Source organism: Lacerta agilis, chromosome 1, assembly GCF_009819535.1.
Source record: "Lacerta agilis isolate rLacAgi1 chromosome 1, rLacAgi1.pri, whole genome shotgun sequence".
In the NCBI taxonomy this organism is placed as follows: domain Eukaryota; kingdom Metazoa; phylum Chordata; class Lepidosauria; order Squamata; family Lacertidae; genus Lacerta; species Lacerta agilis.
The window spans coordinates 62,730,955-62,756,887 of NC_046312.1; the positions used below are offsets into that span (position 1 = coordinate 62,730,955).

The window sequence follows — 25,933 nt, forward strand, 5'->3', positions numbered from 1 at the left end:
AGAGACAGAAAAGGGGGGGGCGAACCATTTGCATTTAAACAGTTCGCTCCCAGCAGACAATGGAGATAAGGAAAAAATAACATTCAAATGGTAACGACATAAATATTTGGGAGACAGGCGCTTTGTCAACTGGGAATCGCCTGGAGGTAGCCAAGTCCACAGTTGGGTGTGTGGGTATTTTCCCCCTCCCCTCCCCTCCCCCCTCCTTTCCTCTCCCCCCCCCTTCCCTCTCTCCTGGAAAAGTGATGGAGAAAGGAAACTCTCTCTCTCTCTCCACGCTGCCTGGAAAGTGCAGAGCAAATACACACTTTACTTTGTGTATTGAGGACTTTCGTGAAGGGGCCTGAAGAGTCCTTTCCCAAACACCCAAACTTCTTCCACGTGCCGTTTGTTGACTAAGTGCTGTTGTGTTTCTCTCTCTCTCCCCCCCCCCACCTCTCTCTAGCAGACACTCCAAGGAGGGGGAGAAAGAGAGGAGGGAGGAGTGCTAAAATATCTCCACCGCAAGGGTCGGCGAGTGTGTGTGTGTTGGAGAGGGGGTTTTGCGTGTTGCTCTCACCAGATTTAGCTCACTCATGTGCGCGGAGCGATTCTCTCTCTCTCTTTCCCTCCCTCCCTCCCTCTCTTTCTCTCCTGCCAGGGAAATCAGGGGCCGAAGGAAAGCAAATGACTTTGCTTCTCTGACCACACACCACCACAAGTTCATTTGTTGAATGGCGGAGTATTAAGACACACCTCAGTACACTCCAAAGCAACCCCTCCGCGCCTGCATTTAAGGTGACACTGGCAGCACCAGTTTGAGCTCAGGGTGTTCCGATCGTTTATGGCGAGTGGTCTGGGAGGCGGGGAGTGGGGAGGGGTAGGAGAGATGAACTTCTGCACAAAGAGGGAAGGGGAAAGGAGGAGAGAGGGAGGGGCAGGGGGGGAGAAAGAGGAGGAAAGAAGGCAAAAGCCCCAGAAATTCCAAGAGGCAAAAAAAAGTGGGGAAGGGTTTCGGGTGGGGGTGGGTGGGAGGGACACGAACGCGCCAAGCATAAAATGAAGTCGTAGGCCCGCATACACTTGACTTCTCTTGACATGTGAAAAGTGCTAAAAGTCAGAGCTCATCAATAAAGTGGCTGGCGATTGAATGAGGGCCCTGACAACCATTGCATTCTTCAATAAAGTACAATGAGGAGACAAACGACTCTGCCAAGGAGTTTGCATGGGAGTGAAAGGACGCCTCAATAGGAGCTGGATAATGGGCTGCCAGGCCGTCATGCACTGTCATCTCCAGCCCTGCAGAGAAGCTACCGCGGCCCCTAATAGCACAAAATGGGCTCTTAAGAGACTACCGGGAGATTCCTCTCTGGGATGTGTGTGGATCTCTCTCTGTGTGTGTCCCCCTCCCTCCCTCCCTCCCTCCTTCTTCATCTTCTTCCAAACTCCTTCCTTCCTTCCTTCCTTCCTTCCTTCCTTCCTTCCTTCCTTCCTTCTTGTGCCAATTTGCCTTGATGCTGATTACCACTAATGTGTGGGGCTGCGCTTTTATGGGTCTTGCTTTCTATTTCTTTTATTTATTTATTTTTAGAGGAAAGAGAGGAGGCTGCAGCAAAGAAAGGCTGGGATTTAAAATCAAGACTTTCTCCTCGGTCCCCTCTTTTTTCCCAGGCCTCCGGTTCCAAAGTTTTTGGTGCCTTTTTTGCAGCAAATGGGAAAGAGTCAGAGAGAATTGCCCAGCCTAGCTGGGAGGGTTGAGACATTCTTCTGCAAACGCCACTCAGGAAGACCAGTCTCTCTCTCTCTCCCTCCCTCCCTCTCTTTCTTCTTTCCTTTGCAGATTTTCCCCCACCCGGGCATTGCCCCCCCCCATTTTTGATGTGTTTCTCTATCCCACATTGCAGCCCGCATCGATAACCCAGGCCACTTCAGTTTGCTGAAGGAAAGAGATCCGGTGGGCTGGACAAATCATTTACCTCCAGCTACAGTAGTTCAGGCCTAAGGCGAGCTGCACCCCCTCCACCCTTGCTGGAAATATCCTTTTTATTTCAATGTAATCGGAGGCGAATAACTATGATGGAAAGCTGGGGTGAAAAAACCAACCACACGGGGACATTCTAGTAGGATTCCCCTTAAAAGGTAGGTAGGAAACTTGAGAATTCTCATAGCTGGGATGCTGCTACTGGTAGAGGTGTAGGGCTCTATGTGTGTGTGTTTGTGTGTAGTGTTTGGACTATTTTAGTTCTGTGTTTAAATTTATTATCCTTTCATTTTGCCCTACTGTTATTTTTTAAGTGTCTCCCATACATTGGAACCCTGCTAATTTCTGCAAAGTCCCCGCTATCAAGGGCTAAATCTTACACGGCAGTCCTGCTCCATTGAACTCCATGGGAACTTTGCTGTTGACTTCAGCGGGCGCAAGCTTTTTCAAAGTGCGCCAAAGGAGATCTTTGCAGAGAGATCAAAATGGGAAGAAAACATAGATTACCAAGCCAATGTCTCGCTTGCCTCGCGGGTTTCACAGCAAAGAGTTGCCGCTGCGGGATAGTTTAGCAAAGTGTCTTGAAAAGACCCCGCTCCTTCAAGCTAGTCCTCTGCAAAGGTTTTTTTCTTTTCTTTTCTTCCGGTCGTCTAAAAAAACTCTCCCTCTTTAAAAAAAAATCGCAAAGAGAATAAGAATAATAACAAAAATAATCGCCGAGATCCTGGGGATTTTTGTTTTGTTTAATGTAGCTTCTGGTCCTCTGGAAATCAGACGAATCTTTTCTCTTTTTTTGTCCAACAAACATTTTTAAAATACTTTCCTCAAGTGGAAACGCAAAAAAGCCAAAACAACAGAGTAGAAAGGTGCGGGAAATAGAATAAAATGAAGAACTCATGACGCTATTTTTTAGGGGGGGGGGAGCACGTCCAGATCTTCAGGCAAATTTCATTTTTACAACCATTCAATTAGCCTTCGTTTGGATTAGCACCTCCTTATACGCAGCTCCTTCAGAATAAAGAAGCCGTAATCTTGTTGCTATTTCCCCCAGGGCACAGTGGGCCTTGTGCCCCTTCCCTCTCCACCCCCTCCCACTAGTTTTGTTTTGTTTGTTTTTTAACTGGGGGGGGGAGGAAATAATAAGGGGAGGGAAACGGTGAATAATCTGACGTCACTGCAGAGATGGGAATGGAAGGAGAGAGGAAGCAAGTCTGGGAAGAAAGGAAGAAGGGGGGAGGAGAGAGAAAAAGTGCCACAAAAGGTGAAGAAGAAAAAGATTGGGTGCCTCGCTTTGCTGCTGATTTATCAGGACGTTGCAGACGGGAGGCCGAGGGCAGGCGAGGGAGCCTCCGAAGCAAGGAAAGCAAAAGTTGAAAGGGAAGGAGGGGCCGAGGAGAGGGAGGGAAGGAGGGAGGAGGAGGAAGACAGGAGCAGAGCGGAGGGCCTGCATGACAATGTGCATGTGTGAAAGAGAAAGAGGAGAGGAAGAGGACAAGGCGTGTAGAATGGGGGTGTGAGAAAGGAAAGTGGGATTTCTGCGAAGACGCGGAGAGGCGAGAAATGGGGGAGGAGGGACAGAGCAGGGCGAAGTAAGTGTGTGTGTGTGTGTGTTTTAAAGAGCGAGGGAGAAAAGTGTAAAAATTGCGCAGAGGGGAAAAAAATGGGGCCAGGCGCGCTTGCTTAGTAGTAAGCGCCGTGGAAGGAAGAAGCCCGCTTCGGATCCGGCTGGGAGAACGGAGATGGAAGAAGACGCGCGCGTGGGAGATCCGGGCGAGGGGAGCAGCTTCTCACGTGTAGTGGGAGAGCACGTCGGCCAAGGAGGGATGCCCTTCGCCGAGCTCAGGGCATGATCAGCTTGCTCTCGCTAGCAGCGTCTGGGGGCGAGCGCTGCCAGCGACAACCCCGGGAGCCTTTGAAATAGTACCTGCTCTCCAACCACCGGGCTGGGGGGAAGTCCTTGCCAAGTTGAGCCACAACTCGAAGGGCGCCATTTTAACTCTGGATTGCTCTGTTTTGTTTTGTTTTTACACAACAACACAAGTTTTGTTTTTTTTAAGAAGCATGTTCTGGATTCCCCCAGGTATATATAAACAGGTGTAAACAAAAACAAAACAAAACACGAGAAACCCCAAACTCCTCTGCCCTGTTCCTTTTTTTGTCAGCAGTTTTTTTGTCAGCAGTTTTGAACTTGAGAATTAACTTGCTTAAAGTGGCAGGCACACGATGGAGCAAGGAGGGATTCGGGCGTGGAAATGGTAGGGAGGGGGGTGGCAAGCTCAAGCGTCCTTCTTGGGGTGGGTAAGGGCTGATTACCCCCACCAGTTTTGCATGTGAAGTGGAAATGAGGAATGGACGCGCCAGGGTAGATTGGCTGCGGTGGAAAGAATTGGCTCTTTTCTCCAGGGATTTCTCTTGACCACAGGAGGGAAAATAAGAGCTGAACAGAGAATCAAATGCATTTGATGCTCACCAGGTTGGCACCTTAGCACCTTGTCCACCAGACCTGGAGGGATATCCACAGCCAGAGGACTTGAGAAGCAAGGGTCCGGATCCCGAGTGGATTTCTAAGTAGACACGTGCACTCCACGTAGATTCGGAAATGTCACAGTAGATGGATTGGGGGGGGGGGAGCTTATTTACTCCCGAAATACGCGCACCTAGGATGGCAGCTTGCGCCTTTTCTAACTTGGCAAGAACGAACACCAGACGGGCAGCAACAGCAACGAAGAGTCTTGTGGCACCTGAAAGCCAAACAGATTTATTGTGGCATAAGCTCTGTGTGGAGGGGAGCCAACGGAGTCTGATGCACGACGTGTTTGTCTGTAAACTGAGTGCTAACTGAGGATAACACTTCCTGCCTCTGAGGAAGAGGGATCTGCACCACCAAAGCTTATGCCACGGCCCGTCTGTTAGGCTTTATTTCGAAGGTGCCACTTCCTGTTTTTACCACAACAGAGTCTGGCTCATTCTTCTGAGCGTCTGGTGGATTGATCAGAAATGTCTTGAGCAGTTAGGAATACTCCTGCGGTGGGAAATAACTTGAGGGATTCCGGTTTATATCTTTTCTTTTTCTTTTCCTTTTCTTTCTGGGACGGAATGGGGAGAATATGATGAATTCTCCCTCGCCTTATGTACCAGGGTCAGGTGCATCAGTCACTCTGGCTTTGGATTAAACTTCTCTTTGCCTTGGATTGTGTGCGTGTGTTTGTTTGTGTGTATGTTTGTGTGTGAAGGGCACAGATGTTCAGTAAGTGGATTCAAAACCACACTCGGAAAGTTAATAATAAGATGAGAGAATTACAACTGAAAAATTATAATCCTTTGCAACTTAAAAAACCCCCAAAACCCTTACATCCCCTTAAAAGAAACAGCAAACATCTCTACTACTTTCTCGCAGAAAGCAAACGTATCAAGGAAATGTCATTAAATTAGATTCATTCTCCCGATACTGCCATTGATTGCAGAAGTAGGTATTTATTTGTCAGGGAAAAATAAAATAAAAATTCTCCCCTTCTCCGCTTCCTTAGGAACAGGAGTCGCTCAGTTCAGTGCTCCTGGATCGTCTTGTTGTATTAATATCTGGCTCGCGAACCTCCTTTTTTTAATACCCAGAAAAATGCTTAAAGTCCTCTTGTCCACTTCAGTCTCCCACTGAAGAGATACACAAACCCTGACGTGTTAGACTACAATGCGTTTGCCTCCCGGACACCGAATGCCGAGTCGGATATGGAGAAAGAGCGCTTGAAACCTCTAATGCGCCGGACATTGAGTTAAATGGAGCTTTGGCGAGTTTAGGAGCAATCTGCAAAAAGTTTGGAATCGATTTAACCTCTTTTACGTCGGGCGTTTTGCAAGAAGGCGCAACCTTTTGTGTGGAAGGATTAAAAAAAAATAAAGGCGAAGGGGAGGGGACAAGAAAAGGACTCAATTTATGGACTCTGAAAGAAAAGGCAACATCCATGTTTCCCCCCCCCCCCTCCTTCATCCAGCAAAGGTTTGATATTTATCTTGGTCTGGTAGATTTTTCGAAGGGACTTGCTGGAAAAGTCTCCCACCCCCTCAAAAAAAGTAGAAAGGGAGCGGGGACTCGCCGGCAAAGCGCATCCTGACGGGCTTTTTAAACACTATTGATTGGGACAAGCTGTTCCAAACCCCAGTAACAGTTAATCTGCCTGTTAATCAAGGCGGTAAGGAGCTCAATGCGAGTTTTATTAGCGACTAGAGAACACAGCAGCAGAAAGGATCAAAAGACTCGCCCCCTTGATATTTGTCAAGCCAGACTCCCCCCCCCCAAATATATATTTTCAATTACAGAGCAATTCTTAGCTTATCATCGCCGCCTAACAGAAACACGCAGATGGTTTCACAAACGCTGCCAGAGAAACAACTGCAGCAAAGGCAGCGAGACGCTCAGAACTGCAGCCTCCGAAAACCCCACGCCGGACCCAACCCGGCACTGCGCGCCTAGAAAGGAGCACTCGCTCACCTCAAAGCGAAAATAGTGCCATTATTTCTCTCTATCTCCCCCGCTGCCTTTCTATTTACCACCGGAATTCGAGAGAGAGTGGAAGGCAACACCTGAAAAGCCTATGCCAATTTAGACCATCCTTTCTTCCTCACGTTTCTCTCCCCCCCCCCCCCGTGCCTGTTTGCGAACGAAGAACTTTGGAGTGGGTTTGCAGTCAAAACGGACGGAAAGAATTTGCTGTGTTCCCCAACACCACCTCACTCAGATTTTTTTTAATTAAAAATATTTTAATTTTTTTTAAAAAAATAATTATCCTGAAGGGGGAAAGTTTTTTAAATGGAGTGGCCCGACGCTCAAGCGCGTCCCTCCCCTCGAGCTGAGTTTCAATTAAGGTAAAGGTGGAGAAATATTATCCCGTCTGCGAAAATCAACATTTTGATCTTGTCATTTTTAATGCGAACCGATGGTGCTGGATGTCAACGAGATATGCGTATAAAAGACTATGTGGTCAGAGGTAATTATGTCACAGCTTTTTCTCGTCCTGACAGCTGGATAAACACAATCTCCAATAAACATCTCTAATTAGGGAGGAGGACCTGCGAGGCTGGGTGTCTGATTTATTACTCACCCAGAATGTCCATTTACCGGTGGAGATTAAAGTGGACTCCCCCCCTTTTTTTTGCCCAAAGCACCTTAAGGGATTTGGTGTAGGAGCTGAGGGGCTGGGAAGGCGAAGTCTTACAGCTTGATCCAGGAGAGTGAATGGAAAAGAGAGAGAAAGAGAGGGAGGGAGGGAGGGAGGGAGGGAGGGGAGAGCCATTATCCTACTAATCCCTTTTTTCTAATTAAGTACAAAGAAGGAGAAGGAGAAGGAGAAGGAAGAATCTAAAACACAATTTACCTGCCTTGGGCTGCAATCCTAAACGCCCTACTATTTTCCAGCCGCTTGAATTTACTCTCAAGCAACCGTGCGCGCAGGATACCGAGTTTTACTTCTCAGGAAGTGCGGTGCGGATTTCTCCCGGCGCAGCTTAAGCTCTGTTTACTCACGAGTAAGTCCAATCGGTTGAAACAGAACGTTTCCTTATAAATAATGGGTGCCTAAGATTGGAGTCTCGATTGTGCTGCTGAAGTTGCGTTTCTGAACTTAAATGCACCGTGCAATTTCCCTTGCTTTCTCTTCCACTAACAAACAAACCATCCAGAGTTAAGCAAAAACAAAAACACAACGAGAGGCTCCACCAGGCACCAACCAGGGTATTTCTGCACACCTTTTCAGTCGTTCGAGCAACCTAATGGGAAAGAAAACCATCACCACGCCGCAACCTCAAAGGAAGTTAAACGCGCGGATCCAGGAAGCAGTTCCCAAAGCAGAAAGTTTTAGAGACAGTTAACAGACTGCAACAGATGACAGGCGCAACAGAAAAACAGAAATCTCTTCTCTCCCTCTCTCCACCCCTTATAATACACCGACTGCCTTTTATGCAGACCAGGAATACTTAGCAGTATACGTTTACATACAGCCTAGCATTAAACACATCACCTGGAAACAAATCCTATGGATTTCTAAGGGACTGCCTTGAAAACACCGACGTTTCCGGCTAAGGCCCCAAAGCTCTTTTACTCTGGAGTAAGTCTTACTGGGCCGATTTACCTGTGCTTAGAAAGGAACGTCAGTTTTAACTCCAACGGAAGACGTATCGATTTCGGATTTCGGCTGAGATGGTTTGTGGATCGGGAGCGAAAAAGCGCGCTTCTCGGGTTGCCTTAGTAAAGGATTCTTTACCCCCCTCCCGCTCACTCTTTCCTTGGTACAGCTTCAGTCTGGGAACAATGATCTAGCCGAGACATTACCTTGCTGGAAACGTGGGGACGCCCCAGAGTTGGTGGGTGCCCCAACGGACAGCCCCTCCCGGCTCGCCTAAGCGCAGAAGTCGTAGCGAGCAGAGCCATCCAGGACGGGGAGGGAGGGGTGTGGATATGCGCCGGTTCACAGACAGACCCTAGTTGGCAAGTGGTTGCCAGGCACGTGAATGAACTGACCGGAGAGTGGAGCAGGACTCCAGGTCAGACTGGGGGAAGAATTAAAAAAAACCAAGCCCAAACTCCGCAAAACCCCCGAAAGATCCACCGGACCCGAGGATCTGTCTGCGCCAAACGTCCCCGACGTCTCTGCGTTGCAGAGTCCCTTCTGAAGTGCCCAGAAGCTCAAGGCGAGCCGGGCGTGCGTAATCCGAAGCCCTTTTTCGTTCTACCTCAGTGGAAATCGTTAATTATTAGGTCTTCCCAAGGAAAGCTCAAATCACACGGTCTGGGGATTGAAAATGCTACCCAAGTATGCGAGCCGCATTCTTTCGTTCCCTTGCCTGAACTTCGGGAGCGCTCTAGCGATGGCTGGAGGCCGTGGGCGAGTTCAAGGACCAACTTCTTCCTCCTCTCTCAACCCACCCCTCGCGCAACCACCCCACACATCCCCAAACCAGTGGCAGCGAGCACACGAGCCGGTGTTTCCATACAAGCGGGGAGAGGTCAGAGCTGCTCCAACCCTCGCCTCTGCCTAGCCACGCCGAAGCCCAACTCTCTGCCCCGCGCCCTCTTCCTTCCTCCCACCTGTTGGCACTGGGCTTTCTGTGCGCGCCCCGTCGAACCTGGCAGTTGGTCACGAGCCAGCGTGACCCCCTTTTATGCCTCTTGTAATTAACACTCCGCACAAGGCTGAGAGAAGAGGGAGAGATGGGAGGGGGGGCGGGAATAAGAGTTGGTTTAAAAAAAAGAAGATCCTGGTTTTGGTAATGGAAACGAGGAGGTCAGAGAGGGAGAAAGAACGGGAAAGAAAGGAAGAAAGAAATCTAGACGAGGCAGAGAAGGGGAGAAACAAACGCAGCGGCAATTGTTTCAGGAGGAATCCGGCAACTCCCCCCGACGCCTGGATAAAGAGCATCAAATGTTTACCTGTTAGAGAGAGGGCAGGCAGAGCCTCATGATCCGCGGGTTCCCAATTGCGCCTCCGAGAGTCGGTAACTGGCAGGTTTGATCGCCAATTTCTACATAAGAATCTGCCACACAGTTTAAATGTCAACGACAATAAAAAAGAGGGTGCCTGGCTTTGCACTAACTTTCCCTTAATATCAGCGCCAGCGCCTCTCCCATTGGCTGGGCTGCTCCGGTGACGTCATGGCGGACAGTAGTTAGAGCTGAGCTCATAAGAAATTTTAGACAACAAGAAGCTCACCGGGGCCGGGAGATAATTCACCTTCCCGTGACCACTGGAGGGACTGAGAGGCGAGGCGCACGTGGACGTGGGCCAGCCATTCTGGCTTGTTCGCTCCTGCCTGCCTACCTACCCCTATCCATCCATCCAAAAAAGAAAAAGAAATATGTTTCATTATAGATAGATCCCACTACCAAACAAGGTCCTCCTGCCTGATCCATAGAAGCGGCTCTACCATAATATCTGGTCTGTGGAGTGTTGTCCAGAGGACGGCCCTTGCATTAAATAATAATAATAATAATAATAATAATAATAATAATAATAATAATAATAAATTCTTTAAAAAACACAGCTATGATCTGTGATTCTGAGTGTTCTTTTGCCATTGTATTCCTCTTGGATCCTCATACTGCGACTGCTCTTCACTTCCCTCCGGTCTTTCACCTGCACAAAAGGAAGGTCTTTTCTCCTTTTTCTTTCCTTCTGTGTATACAGGAAAATCCGCAGATTTAATTATGACGCAGCATCTTCGGCACGGCGGGCGCAGAGATGTCCCTGGACCCTTTTTTTTTGGTTAAGTTCTGGAGAAGAGCTACCAGGTGGAGCAGAGCCGCCGACTCTCAGTGACCGTCCAAAGTCGAAGCCTGGGTCTTTCTACCTGAGGCTTCAGATCACACACACAAAACCCCCATTCTGCCCACGGCTCAGTTATCAATAAAATCAACCTTTATCACTTGGTTCCTAGGTTTCTGTTTATGGAAGGGCTCCAGTCAGGGGGAAAATCCAATTTGTACTTTTGGATGGCTACCTGGGTTGTACCACTGGCGAAGCCGAAGCTTATATTCGCACCCAAGCCACAGATGCTGCCTTCAGAGGGGCCAGGATCTAAATTTTATTTTATTTATAAGTGTGTAAAGCTGTCCAGTTATTAAAAGTCGATCATTAAAACAAATTGAAAGAGAAATTCAAACTGCGCGTGGACTTTCACTTCGAATCATTGAACACCTCAAACACTGATGTGTGACAGGTGAGTTGATAATGAGGTTTTCTTCCAAGCGCGATTCAAAAGAGGACCAGTGGATCTTTCCTATCTCCTCCCCACCTCTCTCTAATCAATTTTTAAAACGAAGGGCGTTCGTTTTAAAGTTAAGCCCTAAGTTAAGTGCCGCTTATTTCAATGGAAGAATAGCGCCCTCGCTCATTTCTCCTTCCCACAGAAATGAATGGGACCTAGCGCTGCTTTTCATTTAAGAGGGCTGACACAACCTTTACAGAGACCAGGCCGCATCGCAGTTTTTTGGCCCAGAGGGTGGTCTTAGAATAATCATCAACATCTTGCTTTAAGGTCCCTTTCTTACAACGACACCGAACATGTCCCCTTTTCCTCAAGGTTCTAGAGAAAACGACGTTTTCTATAGGCAGCTAATAGTGTTCCTTCGCCCAGCAATGTTTTCTGAAGGGCAGGGAAGCTCACACCTTTGAGGGCACAATCCGCTGGATAGTTCTCCTGAGTAAACAATGGGAGTTGGGAAGGTGAGTTATGTTCCGAAGGAACCCACGAGATTTAAGTGGGGGGGGTGGGGTGGGGGAAGGCGGAGATCTTCTTTCCTTTGAAACCGGGGCAGAGTTCTCTCTGCAGGCAACATCAAGCAGGTAACGTGGTATGGGATGGTGTGTGTGGGGAGAGGATCAGAATGGTTTTAGTCGCATAGTAACACCCCCCCACACACACTTGTGGGTCTCCCCTCAACGCCTTCATCCTGTCCCCTTGAAGGCAGAAACACCAGCACGGGTGCGGTGGGGGAACACACTTGTCGGAGTGAATACTTTTGTTTGTCAGGAAAGAAGCGCGCACGCCCGAAAGTCGCTGTAGCTTTGATTGAACAGCGCGTCTGTCTCTCGGGAGCTGGCAAAGGTTTCTCCGGGCTTTGTTTGCGGCGGATCCCCGAAAAGGGAGGCGTGGGGAAGAAGTCGTCCTTGATGCACCCACACATCTAGGAATACCCGTCGGGGAGACCGCCCACCGCCGAGAAAGGATAGCTTATCTTTCTACATGGTTTTCAGGAGCTGCCTTGCTCTCCACTTCTCCTTCTTAGGGACCGTCTCCCCGTTGGTACACTTACGGCTGCTATCCCCAGCACACTTATCCAGGAACAAGTCCCGCTAAAACCCATTTAACTTCTGAATGAGTAAAAGGAGGATCGGGATGCAAGCCAGAGGGTCCGATCTTGATCTAACAGACAAGACGAGGGAGGGGTGTCTACCACCCGCACCCCCCAGCTTCGTTGAGCTCCCTGGTGCGTATACATATATATGCATACGTGTGTGTGTGTGTGTGTGTGCTTGCATGTATATGCGCGCGCACCCACCCACCCACCCACCCACCCCTGACCTAGAACTTATGCCTGACGCTCTAAACTGCTTCAGAGCTTTGTGACACTCCTTTGGGGTTTTCTGTTAGGGATTAGTCGGGTTCCTTATATGGAAGTCTATTCCCCAACGTTACATAAAGATTTCCAGAGCAGAAAAAGGAATGAAGAAAGGACACGCAGCCGATCCAGCCAAAGCACCAGCAATCTGTTCCGAATGCAACGCGATTCAGATCGGATCGCAGCTGCAGGGGGATTTCGAATTGGCCCTTAGGCCTTCCTGCCAGCGCCCTGTGATGCCCAAAGCACCTTTTCACTCGTGCTCCGTGCTTTGGGCTGCTGGTGGTGGAAGGTGCCACCCTAAGAATCTTTGATTGGGAGCGAATCCTGCCGAGCTGGTGGGGATTTCTGTCCTAGTATAAAGGCGGGGTGGAGGCCGGGCTCAGTGGTACAGGCAGCCCATGGGTCGCCAGGATCAATCCCTCGCATCCCAGGTTGATCACCTATTGCTGGGAGAAAGACCCTTCAACATATCGATCATGTTGGGACCGGAAGGAAGTTCGTCTGTGGGTTGGGCGAAAGTTCATTTGACGAATGCGCTTCGATTTAGGACCGGTGTAGGTGCACGCTCATAGAATTGTAGAGTTAGAAGGGACCCCAAGGGTCATCTAGTCCAAACCCCTGCAATGCTAAACCAGGCTGCAGCTTCAGGGCAAATGCGGCCGAATAGAAAGCCAACCCGTCAGGCGCACGGAAGGTCAGCCTGCTATTGGCGCTTCTGTTTCGGGATCAGGCTAAGAGGGCGATCCTATAGTTAGGACAAAGGCCCACGAAGTCCTTCTGGGGACTAAGGGGAACCGCCTGAACCTCTCCTCTCTCCCCAGTCTTCAAAAGGAGCGCACTTGGAAACGCCTGCGGGTCTCAGTGGAGTTCAATTCGTCGAAGAGAGAGATGTTCCCGAGTAAGAGTGGAGACGGAGCGTCCTCTGGGCTACTCTGACCCGCTTGGCTTTGCGTGCTGTGGGGTGGGGAGGGGTTAGGAGGACGGTCCTGCTTCTTCTTCCCTTCTCACCCCCCATGACCCGCTCCCTGCCTCCTCTTCTCTCTCCCCCCCCCCAGAGCCAAGGCTCTCCCCGACGGCCCTGCGGCAGGTCAGGTTGGCCTAGAAGGAGCAGCAGCAGCAGCAGCGCCGCCGCCCTGTCTCTTGAGTCGACGCGGGCAGGCAAGGGAGGGAGGGAGGGAAGGAGCCGTGGCCAAGGGCTTGTCAGGCGAGAAAGTGTGTTTGCCTGATTGTTTGGAGTTGCTGCCATTAAGGGAGTCGGGCTCCCTGCAACCCAGCAGGGTTCTCCAAGGAAGCGCTGGAAACGCCACGGCTCCCGCCTGCTTATCTGGCTGTCAATAAAAGGAGATGGCTCCGAAAAGCAGGGCCAGGTGCTGCCTTGCCTTCTCTCCAACCGGCGCGGCTCTTCAGAAACTGATCAGGCGTGAAGCCAAGTCTGCTTGGCCAGGCCTTCGGAGCGAGCAGACAAACAGTCCCCCGGCCAACGCCCGAGTGTTGCCCGGGTTGCCTTCCGAGCTGGGGGGGGGGGCGAGTGTGTGTGTGTGAGAGAGAGAGGGGGAGGGGAGAGAATTAAACATAAAAGGCAGTCAGGACACACAAGCACAAACACACGGTGATAAACGCCGCAGCGTGGCTTTGTGATCCGGATCCGATCCGGATTTGAAAAGGGAAACCAGTCGGTAGGCACGATCTGGATGCTGGGCTGGGGCGCGCGCGCGAAAAGCCCCCCCCCCATCTTTCGGACAGCGCAGCCACCTCCATCGGATCAGATGGCAGTTTAATTACACGCTTGCCTTTTCCTCGCTCTTTTCCCCCCTCGAAGAAATTTTCAGGCGAGCATAATCTCAGTCACTCCGCATCTCTGCGGTGTGGAGTGACATGGCTTTAGGAGGAGATCCTCTGACACACCCTCCCCTCCGTTACCTCCAGGCTCCTGTTGAGTAGCCCCTTAAGCCCCTTCTAAATTAAAACAGGAGTAAACAAAGAGGTGCATCTGTGTCTAAGAGGTGTGTGTTTTAGAGAGAAAGAGAGAGAGATCTGAAATCCCCGTCATCATTTCCTAACTTATTCGGGAAAGAGAGAGAGGAAGAAATCCGAGAAACTTTAAAGTGAGCATAAACATCACCTGAACTGGTAATGTTTGGGTCTAGAATACGTGTGTGTGTGTTTTTTTGTGTGTAGAGAGAGATCGCCCCTCTCTCCCCGCTTCGCAGGTCGTTCACCGTGCTGCAATTGTCCTCCAAGGATCTAAAAAGCTGGCGTCGTGTAAACGCGGACGGGAACTTCCCTTTTCTCTCTCAGAGTAACATTAAGGGGAAATTAGCATGCCGTCGAGGTAGATAAGGCGCTAATGAGGGCGCTGAGCTGGCAAGGAGCGGAGCCCTGCCTTCAATGGAGGCGTTTTGCCGCTCAGGTTTTCTGATGGGCAGGAGGCTCAAAAGCTGTGAAGCCACTTTGAATGGGATGCAGGCAAGAGGCAACAATAATGTGTTACAAATTTATAAGCATTATACATATTTGATTTACACAGCGATAGGAAGCCTCTCTCTCTCTCTACAAGGATGCCCCAAACCCCCGTGTGTTCGCTTAGATGGAGCAATTCGCAACCCACACACACAGACACACACACACGGGCACACACACACGCGCGCTGTAATAATGAGGTTTAATTCTCTACCCAAGCAGAACTTGAGCAATAATAATAAGCACATCAGAACAATTTGTTTACTGTGGCATCGCACAGACGGCAAAATAAGGTCCGAGAAGGACTGGCTGCTAGAAAAGGGTGTTTATTTATTTTTTTATTAAAAGAAAAAAAAGAGGGGGAAGAAAAAAAATTAAATAAAACAAGCCGGGGACGAACCTAAATTTCACAGAGGGAAAAATCTTGCGGGCAGAAAAGTGGCTTGAATCGAAGGCAAAAGGGGGAAATGCTTCGGTAGAAGGGATCTGGTGCCCTTGCTCAAGGTATGTGTTTTTTCAAATAAGTCGATTACTTAGTAAATGCTTTTCCTTGGGTCTCCTTGGACTTTGATTTCAGAACGGGGTGGGGACCTCAACCCCCCCCCTGCTGTCTCCTGGTTTTTAGTTTTTCTCGCACACATTTCCATTTCAGAGATGAATGTCTTCTTGTTGTTGTTTTTATCTGTCCCTTACCTACCTGCCTACCTGCCTTTCAGGCTAACTTTTAGGATGATTTAAACCGATGTAAGCAAAGCTGTGTCTGCAACAAGAGAAATGGGTTGTCATCGGATAGATCATGCCTAGGTGGGCTTGCCCGTGTTGACGTGGGATCCAGCTCGGATTCAAATCGATAACAAAAGCCCTCCTTGACTGCACCTGGTCAGGGTAGGTCTAGGTGACATCAAGAATCCGGCGGCAAGCGCTGGCTATTGCCTGGTTAGGCAAGTTGAGAAATAATTCCCTTCCCGGGTCTCATGGTACCTTGTTAACCAGCTCTGCCTCCTCATACCATCCGAAAACATTGCCTAGCATTTTTCAGTACTGTACTTGCAAATCACAGTATTGCCCGACACCCCTGTCCTCAACGCATGATGGCAAGGCAAGTCCAGCCCCTTTGATATCTGCCGGACCGGCTCTCATATAATGTTTTGCCGATCAGGCGGTGAAAAGGCTGCAAGGTCTAAAAGGCACCTTTCCTGGGGAGCATGTCCCGTTGAACTCATTGGGACTGGCTTGAGCAAACACCCCCAGGTTGGTTCTCTCTGCAAATGAAAGTAACCGCCTTGGAATTGGATGACCAGACTTTCCAGTCGGGAGGCGGGATTTTTCAGGGGGCTTCGACTGTCGCGAGCCATAGGCATAATCTCAAGCATTGCCAGAAGGCTTGTGCCATTGCGCCCAAGTTTTGCAGAACAGAAAGATCCAAAAGTTACACGCAACGCTGTCATTCTGACAAGGACGGAAGGTTTGCAGCGCCCTGATTTTCCCTTTCTAGTTTGTCAGGCGCTCCTAGGAAAGGAAGGAAGGATGGAAGGAAGGTAGATCCTGGGAAATTCCGTGTAAGGTTTGAAAAAAAGAAACGGGAAAAAGTTCCTAAGAGGCATAGTGCGATCCTACGGAGTTCAGAAGTAAAAGTACAGTCTTAATTTAAGATAGTCTGGGGAGGGGAAGTAAGACAAATAATATGGGGGAGGGGGAGATGAATCCGACTCCCCTAAGCTAGGTTTTCCTTCCCTCTCCCCTGCCCCCTTCAGGATTCTTAATGGTATTAATTTGGCTCCGACATGATCCCGGCTTGTCTTGCATTATTTGCCCCCTCCCCCACTTCCCCCCTCCTTTAAAACATTTTCATAATAAGCGTGATGCTGGCCAGTGTTGTTTGATTTGTTTTTCTGCCCCTCATCCCCGAGCTCCCCCCCCCTTTCCCTTTTTCTTCCCCGACTGAGACATTAGCTGAATTCCCTGGGGGTGATTGGATGCAGCTCGCTGAAAGTCGACAGGCACGTCCTGGATGTTAGAAATTCACTTTTCCTCGACGTGACAAGGCTGAGTTCGATCTACAATTGTATTTGAAAGGGCAACGAGCGGAAAGATCTCCCATCATTAAAGCTTCTCCTCTCCTTTAGCGAAATAACAAGATACTTCATTTGCACACCAACACTCCCTTTAAAAAATAAAAATAAAATAAAAATAAAGACAGAAGACGCCACCTCGACCCTCGATAAGTCTAATAATAATAATAATAATAATAATAATAATAATAATAATAATAATAATAATAATAATTCTTGCTGCATAAAGGAAGGACATTGAAAGAAAAAGTGGGGGGTGTCCAGGATCCCCGCCCTCCACAAACGTATCCGAGCTTCCCCAAAGCGCCCATGTGATCCAGTTGACTTTTTTACTTTAAATCTTGAATAAGATGTGAGTTGTAACAAGGGGATTTGCACTTACTCCCTGACCCTTGTAATTGGATTAAATATAGACTGAGACGTACAAAAACAGACCAAGATTGACACCTGCCAACTGGGCTTCCTTATGATTGATTGTGATGCTTCGTGCTGGCAACAATAATGAAACAAATTGTATGGATAAAAACGGCGCGTTTGTCATTTCCGTGCCATAAGAGGAGAAGAGGCAGCGTGGCTGGCAAGCTGTTCGCTGACAGCCCAGAGCGGAGCGGGCACGTTGTGCAGGAGAGCTCAGGCCAGCGAGGCCAGCCGCTGACAGGGCAAATGATCCCTTGTCACAACCTCCTTAAATCGCCCCCCCCTCCCCAAAGTTTGCCCATTAACATATAGATTGGTCGGGCGAGAGAGAGAAAGAGAGAGAGAGAGAAGAGGGCTTCCAAAAGTTACCACGCGCGGAGCAAGCCGCCGAGGAAAGTCTCGGAGCGCGGAGAGGCTGGTCTCCAACATGGCTCCTTCTTGCGCGCGTCGGAGGAAGCAGTGGCGGCCGGAAAGTCGCTCCTCCTTCGCTTCCTTGGGGAGGGCGGCGGCGGGGCATTTCCCCGAGGCAGCAACGGGGCACTGGCTCTGCTGGGGTAGGGAGAAGGCGCAGGCCAGCCACAGGGAAGGGAGTTGCCTGGAGGAGCCCCGAAGGTCCCCCTCTTTCCGCAGGACCAGGCGGAGGCCCCTAGGCCTCCCGGATGATCCCGCCGAGTCCTGGAAGCAGGAAGGAAAGGGCGCTGCTGCTTCTCCTCTCCCGGCTCAAGACCCCCGCTCCCACAGCGAGCTGCTCGCGGGCCGCAAGTTCGTGAGAGACATCGGGGTTCCTTCTCGCCGGCAGAAGCGAAGTGGCGCCGATTTCGCGGCGGGGAACCGATTGGGAATCGGAGGCGCCGAAGATCTCCTCGTGGCTAAAGCGGCAGCTCAGGGCTTCGCTTCGGCGGGGAGTGGCGCCGGGGCGCAAGGCCGGGGAGGCCCTGCTGCTGGGCCTGGAAGCGCCTCGGCCTCATCCAACCTGTGGCGGACACGCACTCTGGACATGCTCAGAGGCAGTCCCGTGTGTGTGTGTGTGTGTGTATGCTGCTTCTGTAGACAGAGGCCTGGTCCTGAAAGCAGCATCCAGAGCCGAGTTGAAGCCTCGCTCTCGCTCGGTGATTTTCGGGAATTGGGGTCAGTCACAAAGCCTCTGCTTAGTTACGCCGGCCTCTTACAGCCATCCGGCGAATCACTTCCTCCTACCTGGGTGTCTCCTAATTTCTGCCTCCCAAACGCCAGAGGGAATCCTACTCAGACCCTTCCCCAGTCCAAGAAATGGTCCTTATTTCAAACGACGACATACCAAGGGACTACAACTCCCATGATCCCCGAGCATTGGCCTTGCTGGCCGGGCTGATTGGAATTCTAGTTTGCCAGCGTCCGAAGGTTGTCACGTTGGCTTCTCCAGCCATAAGTACCGGTACTGTTCCTGCAAGCTGTTCGCGATTCTTAACACCACCCTGATCTTGCTTCACTCACCTGCAGTGCGGGAAACCGAAGGTGCGGCTTTTAGCTGGGCCCATAAAGTGGCTCTTTTGTTCACAAGAGCGTCGTAGGAGATGCCTCTGACTGGGCCCAGATCTCGCCATGTCTCTTGGAACTGCAACCTCTAGTCCCCTGAACAAGAGTCTCTTGCTTTGCACCTTGGCAGCGGCGTGCGATTAGAAACGGTGCAAAGCTTTTAATCAGTCGTCTGAGAGGGATACTTTTAAACTCTCCTCGCCAGCTCACTGATGCTTTTTTTCCTGCGGCCTGCTAACGTACAGTGGCAGCGAAGGGTCGTGGCTCCGATGGCAGAGCATCTGCGTTGCATACATAAGGCCCGGGGTTCATCTCCAGATAAGGTTGGGAATGGCGCCTTGTCTGGAAAAGCCTGCGGAGCCGCTGCAAGCCGGTGTAAACAGTGCTGAGCTAGAGCCACTGTCTGTTACATGTTCCTATGATCTTGAACAAGGCTTATAGCTTACTATAAGCTAGCTACTGTTCCATATTAAAACATCACTGGGCACACTTGGCCAAGTGAAGTTGGCCATCCCACTTTGGAGTTCCAGAGAGCCTGCATCAGTTTAAAACGATTAAAAATAAATCTAAGAGCACTTTATCACTGCCTGAAGCCTTTGAGTTGTTGCTTCAGTTTATACAATCTCTCCTCTGCCTCTCCGCCAAATCTTCTGTTCTATAGGGAAGAGAACATATTTTCTTCAAAACACAATGCTCTTCCTCTTTCTGGTGTAACTGCATACAGCAAAGGTTCTCCAATAACCCAATCCACAAGCCAGTTAAACCCAAGTAATCTAACGGGTTAAGGCTTGCATCCTCCTAAGCAAGTGCCATTGAAAAAGGAAATGATAATTTACTTGGGGGGGGGGGGGGCTGAGTCTCCTACGCCTTAATGTATTTGGCTTATTGTTCTGCAGTGTTCGGGCACCTTTCCATTCCCAAAGCGGTGACTGATGCTTCCTGTAGTCCTTCTGCACTGGAGACTGGAGATTTGATAGCTTCTGATGAGTAACTCCAAATGAGTGCATTAATATGTAAATGGATCTTCATGGCTCTAAATCTTCATGGCCTTTCCCTCCGCCTACAAAGTTGTTTGTTTTGCGTTGCACACACACACACACTCTTGAGCCAAGTGGCACAGGTATAGAAAAGGGAGACATTAATGGTCCAATTAAATAGCAATGTGCATGACATTACACCTCTAGCCAATAACTAGGTAGGAGCTCCCCCCCTTTATTTCAAGTACAAAATGCCCTTTCTTCCATGAATGAAACAGGAATGGACTTTACTACGGATCCTAAAAAGGTAATGTCAGACTTCACCACCTCCTCTTCTATGGTGTGGGCTACTAGGTTAAAATTCAAAGGGACTCTTCCAATGCTAAACAGAGCAGCCCACATCACGGTTGAGTGAAATGGGGAGTCCTCCAGAGGTTGTCGGTGGAAGAGGGCAGCAAAAAGAGAACCAGCAGCGGGGTAAACTGGGTGCTTTTGTGGCTATGGGAGAAGGAAGAATTAGTTTGAGCTAAGTGGTAGAGAAGCGTTTTAGTGGCTGCAGTTACTGCGAAGGGGATGAAACTGATGATGATTCCCATTGGGAAGTAGGTTCAGCTGAAATCCATGGGACTCATTTTTGTGGTGTCCTGGGCAGTAAATTGGTCTGAGGCCTATTGGTTTGATGTCCGAGGGGAAAACATGGACCAATGGCTTCAGACTTTCTGACAGCAAGAGCTGTTCGACACTGGAACGGACTCCCATGAGAGGTGGTGGAGTCTCCTTCCTTGGAGGTTTTTAAGCAGAGCCTGGATGGCTACCCATCATGTACGATCTAGTTGAGATTCCTACATTGCAGGGGGTTGGACTACATGACCCTGAGGGGTCCTTGCAGCAATACAGTTCCATTAGTCTATGATTCTATGACCATGTCCAAAGAGTGGACAAATATATGACCCCTTGGCCAGCTAATGACACCCACTGCTTCCTGCTCCTGCTGTGCTGTTTGGAAGCCTGCCCACAACATTGGGTCAGTTTCAAACATGCATGTAAATAAGTTGATTTCTCTATATTTGGCTCAACCTTGACTGGACTGAATATCAAGGCTGCTGCCATCATTAGGCCATATTGGCAGCTGCCTAGGGCATAGGCCTCAGAGGGGTGCAATATAGGCCTTTGAGGGACACAGTTTTATGCAGATTAGATGTTGTTAGACCTTATACATTTTTGAAAATATTTTGCTTTTATTTTATATTTTGATGAATATGATCGTTTCTACATAACATCTGCTTGTGAAAATTAAGGTTAACAATTTTTTGGGTGTGTGTGTAAGTAATTAACATTGCAAAATAGCCAGGCCCCAACGCTGGGTGATAGGAGAAAGTCCTGCTCTCGGGGTTAGAGCTGTGGTGGTGCATTTACCTAGTCAAAATTCCTGGATGCCTCCATCTAATGGACATACATGTGTGAAGGAGCCAGTGCTAATGACACCTAGCTCACTTTACAGTCTTGAGGCATGTCATTTGACTGCATCCTTCCTGGTGCCCTGCAGATATGTTGGATCACAACCCATCCATCATCCTTGGTCACTGGCCAGGCTGGATGATCTGATGGGCTGCAATTGGAGGAAGGTTGGACTACTGGGATAACTAAATATTTGGGTTTTGGAAGTCTATTTCTTATTTTATTCACTATAGATCCACTTGGCTGGATTTCTTGATTTTGTATTCTTTCCAGCAAAGACTAAGGAGATAAATCTGCAGCCCAGTTTGCTTGAAAGCAGCTACTTGGAAGTGAACTTTCTTGTCAGGAGGGGGTGGGATGAGGATAAGGAATGCAGCCAAATGGAGGGATTCCCTAGCCACCACACCCCTCAGTGGGAAAAGACATTGGTCAATGAGCACAAAAAGGTCAAATCCAGCCAAAGGACTCCAGGTATCTGCCAACATAGGAAGGTATGCTTCTGCAGGCCTAGTTAGGATCTGTCATTTGTCAAGAGCCAGAATTGTTCAGCTGGGGAAAATATGCCCCTCCCTTTAAAAATACTGTGTTATCACCCTCTCACTCCAATCAGTCTAATTTTAGTTTATAAAGCATAAAAGAAGTATATTTGGTGCATATTTCTGGCTGCTTACCTATCATGGAAACAGACAAGCTACGAGATTCACCCTATCCCCAAACAGCGTAAATTGACCTTTCCAGTTCTTTGTAATTGCTACCAAGCTCATTCCTAGAAATTAAAATGCTGAAAGTGATTTGAATTCTGGTAAAGTAAGGGAAGGGGGTGGAGAAAAGGGAGTGGGGGAAAATAAAAAATGAAAAAAGCAAAACAAGAGAGGGACAAAACCGAAGTTCCATCGAATTAGTTTTAGTCCGCCTGCTCTCCCCAGTGACTGCATCTATTAGCATTATAATCTCAAACACCATTTTTTATGTAACACTATTGTTAGTAAATCAACTCCTCAGGTCCACAGAGACGCTGACCCCTGGCAATTCAGTGAAAGTGTAATTATCTCCCCGAATCTTGGACAGATTTAAGAGATTACATTGCAACTAAATCTATATCAATGCTAATTTCTCCCCCCTAGACTCCAGGTGCCGGGCAAGGAGGGGATGGTGCGCCTGCCCAGCGCAACGGCTTACAAAGGGGGGGGGAGCGCTTGCTGTGGAGAGGGCCAAAAGAAACGGAGCCCCACATAAAATTACACCTATTTCCCCCCCTTTTGCTACAAAACCTGGTTCTTATGAGGCAAAGTTAAACAAAGCAGCTATGCTAAATTAGCGTTAAATAAAGGCGAGTTTAATGCTCGGCTACAGTCAACTGGTGTATATTTGATGGCTAATTGTCTATCAAAATTAAAGAGAAAAGAACAAATGATTCGTTATAAGAAGGTGTTAAAAGCTCCAACAAAAGGGGACATTTCACAAATATAATATCTTTGGATGGTGAATTTGAGTCTTTCGGGTGGGTTTGGGGAAAAAAAGGAGAAGTGAGGGGTGGGAGAAAGATCTGAAAGTCCGTCAAAACAGCACGAGTTTTAAACAGGGAGCCTTTTAAACCTCAAGAATGGGCTCTCTGAATGAAAAGAGAAAATCGACACAATAAAATGGGGCTTTTTTTTTTTAAAGAGAGGAAAAATATAATTGCTGAAAGGAACTAGCAATGAGCAACAGTACCTGCATTCGAAGTAAAGGTACTTTAGGAAATCACGCTAGAGAGGAGTGAGGAACGTGATGCTTTTGGTAGTTCTTGCAGTTATTAGGAAAGGTATTAGGAGTCTGGGAAGTTCTCTTGCGCAAGCCCCAAGGAAATGAAGTGGGGCTTTGCAAAGAGTAGTGTTGTTGCAGAGGAGCAGAGATATAATTTACAAATCAGCTCCTAGCAAGAAGGCATGTTGGGGAGACTTCAGAGTAAAGCAGAAGCTCCTTCTGCGGATAAATTTATGTAGTTTGTGTACAGGGATTATTTGTTTGTTTGTTTGTTTATTTAAAAGGTAACTTTGAAATATCCACCATCTCTTCTTCCATTGGGTTCCCTACTTTTGAAAACTGATTAAAATGAAAACAAGCGCTCTCCCCCCCCCCCCAATCCCACTGGTTTCTGGAGAAGAGTTTTAAGAACATCCTGAAATATTTCCTTTTGGGATTAATGCGGCTGAAAAGTTATTGAGTTTCTCTGAATCGTGCGGGGATATAAAAAAGTAAAGCATAAATTAAAAATAAAACACGCTGTCTAAGCTCAGCAAACAGCAGGGAAAAAAAATACTCATCCGCCCTACCCAACTCACCCCCCCCAACAGAAAAAAGTCTCGACTAAGGCGTCAGAGCGCAATGGCCACTGATGAATTCGACACCAATTTTGTCGATCTGCATTAGAAGAAGACGCAGGCGAAAGGCTTTCGTTGGAGTAAATGTAAAAGAAGCCATGTATGCAGAGAAAAGAACAAGCGGGGGGGGGGGGAAGAGCCTCGAACTAAATCATGCAGCAAGAAGGATAAACCGTCTGGAAAATGGACCTACGGAGCAGCAAGAATGTACTTTTTATTTTATTTTTCCCATTAAACAAAAATTCTTTGACATCTTGTGTCCTAAAGAAACTATCTTGAAGATAATTGAAATGATTACAATTCATTGCTGCATTACTTTGAATATCAGCAGTCAAATAATGAAATCTTAGTAATACAGCCAAAATTTAATTTGCATTACAGCATTGTTCAGGCTCTCCTTTTATGCCCAGCTTCCCCTAGAAAATTTTGTGATAATACATAATTCTGTACTTCGTTGCATTATTCATATTTTGGGGGTAATATTTTCTACGCCTTTCCTTTCCCAGTAAATGGCCTCCTCGGAAACTTCAAGGTTGGGGGGGGGATGCAAATGCACAGCAACTGGAGCAAATCAGCTTCTGATCAGAGAGGTTATATATTTATATGAAAAAGAAAACAAATGTTTAACCTCTCCCCCCCAAACTACTTGCATCCCCACCCAAAATATTATTTTTTAAAAACTAGCTTCGTTTTGATCTTGCTTGAAGTAAAGGGACCTTCTATATATAGAAAACTGTTCTTAACAGTTAATAGAACAATAACTTGCTTGAAATAGTCAAGGCATATCCTTACCACCGAAAAGCATCAAAAGCAATTCTAGCAGAACTGACTGTGAGCTGAATAAGCGGCGGGAAGACCGTATTCCCCACCTGAAAAGACTTATTTATGGGTTTCCCTTCCATAAATTCCATAATAAATTTGAGCCGGGTCTAGAAATCCATATGCCTTATCAACTGCCTCTAGAATAAGTACTTTCACACTAAATTTATCTGACAAACCTGCAGCTCGATTCACTTTCTAATGGAAAGACCTGCGCTCTTTATTTTGATTTAAAAAAAGAAAGTCTACATACACAGAGAAAGATAGAAAGAACTCTTTCATTTAAAGTAAATTTGTTTGGGATGGCAGTTGTGGAGACGCACGTTTTGTTTTGATCGTTCTTTTGGGAAGACTTAGTCAACATTTAGTTCAGCGCAAAGTTCAAAAGGTCTTGAACTCTGAGGCTATATATTTTTTATGGGGGGGGGGGTGGGTGCCTAAGAAATGAAAACGTCGTCACCATCTTATTTAATTTAATCTATTCCATATTTAAAAAGTCCACCTACTCCTCCCTCATTAGTCTATCGATCATACACAAATCATTGCATTAAGGGCGGGGAGAGAGGAATGGTGTTTCTTTTTTCATGGCATGAACTCAAAACACACACACACACACACACACACACACACACATCCATTGCATGTTGCGGGCAACGTGTCTCTTAATCCAAATTAGAGAAGGACCACTATACATCCTTCAACAGACTTTAAAAAAAAGAAAAGAAAGACCATCTGGTAATTGTCTTTCTTTAGATCTTCCCTTAATTATGCTTTTAATTAAAGATGGTTCAAGGCATTGGACCACATGAAGGGCAGTAATTACAAATTACATTACAAATTCAACAGATGTAGATGTATCTGCTGGGATTGTGTGTATGTGTGTATATATATGTGTATGGGGAAAAGACACCGGAATATAAAACGGACTAAACTTTGGGATCGCCCCCCCTTTTTTTAATCCTCTGCCCTGAGAACAGGAGCACATTTTAGAAATTATTTTTATTATGCAGACTCTCGCCAGGATTTAAGTTCTCTGTCATGATTGTTTTCATATTTCTTTGACATCTATTGATTCGGAGGCAGCTGCGAGGGTTTGTCACAAGAGAGAAGAGCAGTCACAATATATTAGCTTGACGGCATAACTCAAAGACCAGGAGGAGCGGGAGGGAGCGCGGCAGCGGGGCACGTGACCCAAGGCTGGGGCCCTCCGACAAAATCAAGAAATTAATTTTTAATAATAATTTTTTTTATAAAGGGGGTGGGGGGGGGGGAGAGAGAGAGAGAGAGAGAGAGAGAGCATGGCGATGGCGGCAACACTCTTGTTAATTTTCCAACACTACAGAAGCCGAGACAGAAGCTCTCCCAGGCGCCTTCCCCGGGATTTTCTGTATTAATTTGTATTTCGAAATTCCTTTTCTGCATCAGATGCGAGGCGAATGCCGCGGTTTCGTGCGTGTGTGCTCCCATTTCCACTAGCCTCATCTGCTTGGGAAAGAAAGAATACTTCCGATCCTAAAGTCAGAATGACTCCCCCCACGGGATAGTTTTAGTGGAATCAAACTGGGCTGCGGGGGATTATTCCCTGCCGCGGTGATGGGCAAAAGGGAGTCAGTCCTGTTTCAATGATTCTATGGAATCAACTCCCGCTTCATTCTGAATCTGCGATCAGGAGAGCTCTTAATTTGGACGCCCCTCGGCTGAACAGCGTCGTGGGTCGGGGTTTGGGAAGCGCTGGTGGAATTGGTTGTTTTTGAGCCACCGATCCTATTGAAGTTTCGTGT

The 25,933-nt window shown here is 48.0% G+C and overlaps 1 protein-coding gene across 3 annotated transcripts in view; it reads right to left on the reverse strand.

Moving 5' to 3' along the window:
• Nucleotides 1-9,515, reverse strand: part of PAX6 (paired box 6) — a 43,572-nt gene extending 34,057 nt beyond the window's left edge. The window contains exon 1 of one of the 3 annotated variants that reach the window (XM_033151416.1): nucleotides 9,381-9,515. The gene's annotated coding sequence lies outside the window, so the exon portion shown is untranslated. Of the gene's footprint in view, nucleotides 1-8,082; nucleotides 8,102-8,282; nucleotides 8,491-9,380 lie in introns of those variants that run through there. The other 2 variants (XM_033151407.1, XM_033151435.1) reach the window with 2 other exon arrangements.
• Nucleotides 9,516-25,933: the final 16,418 nt, after the last annotated feature.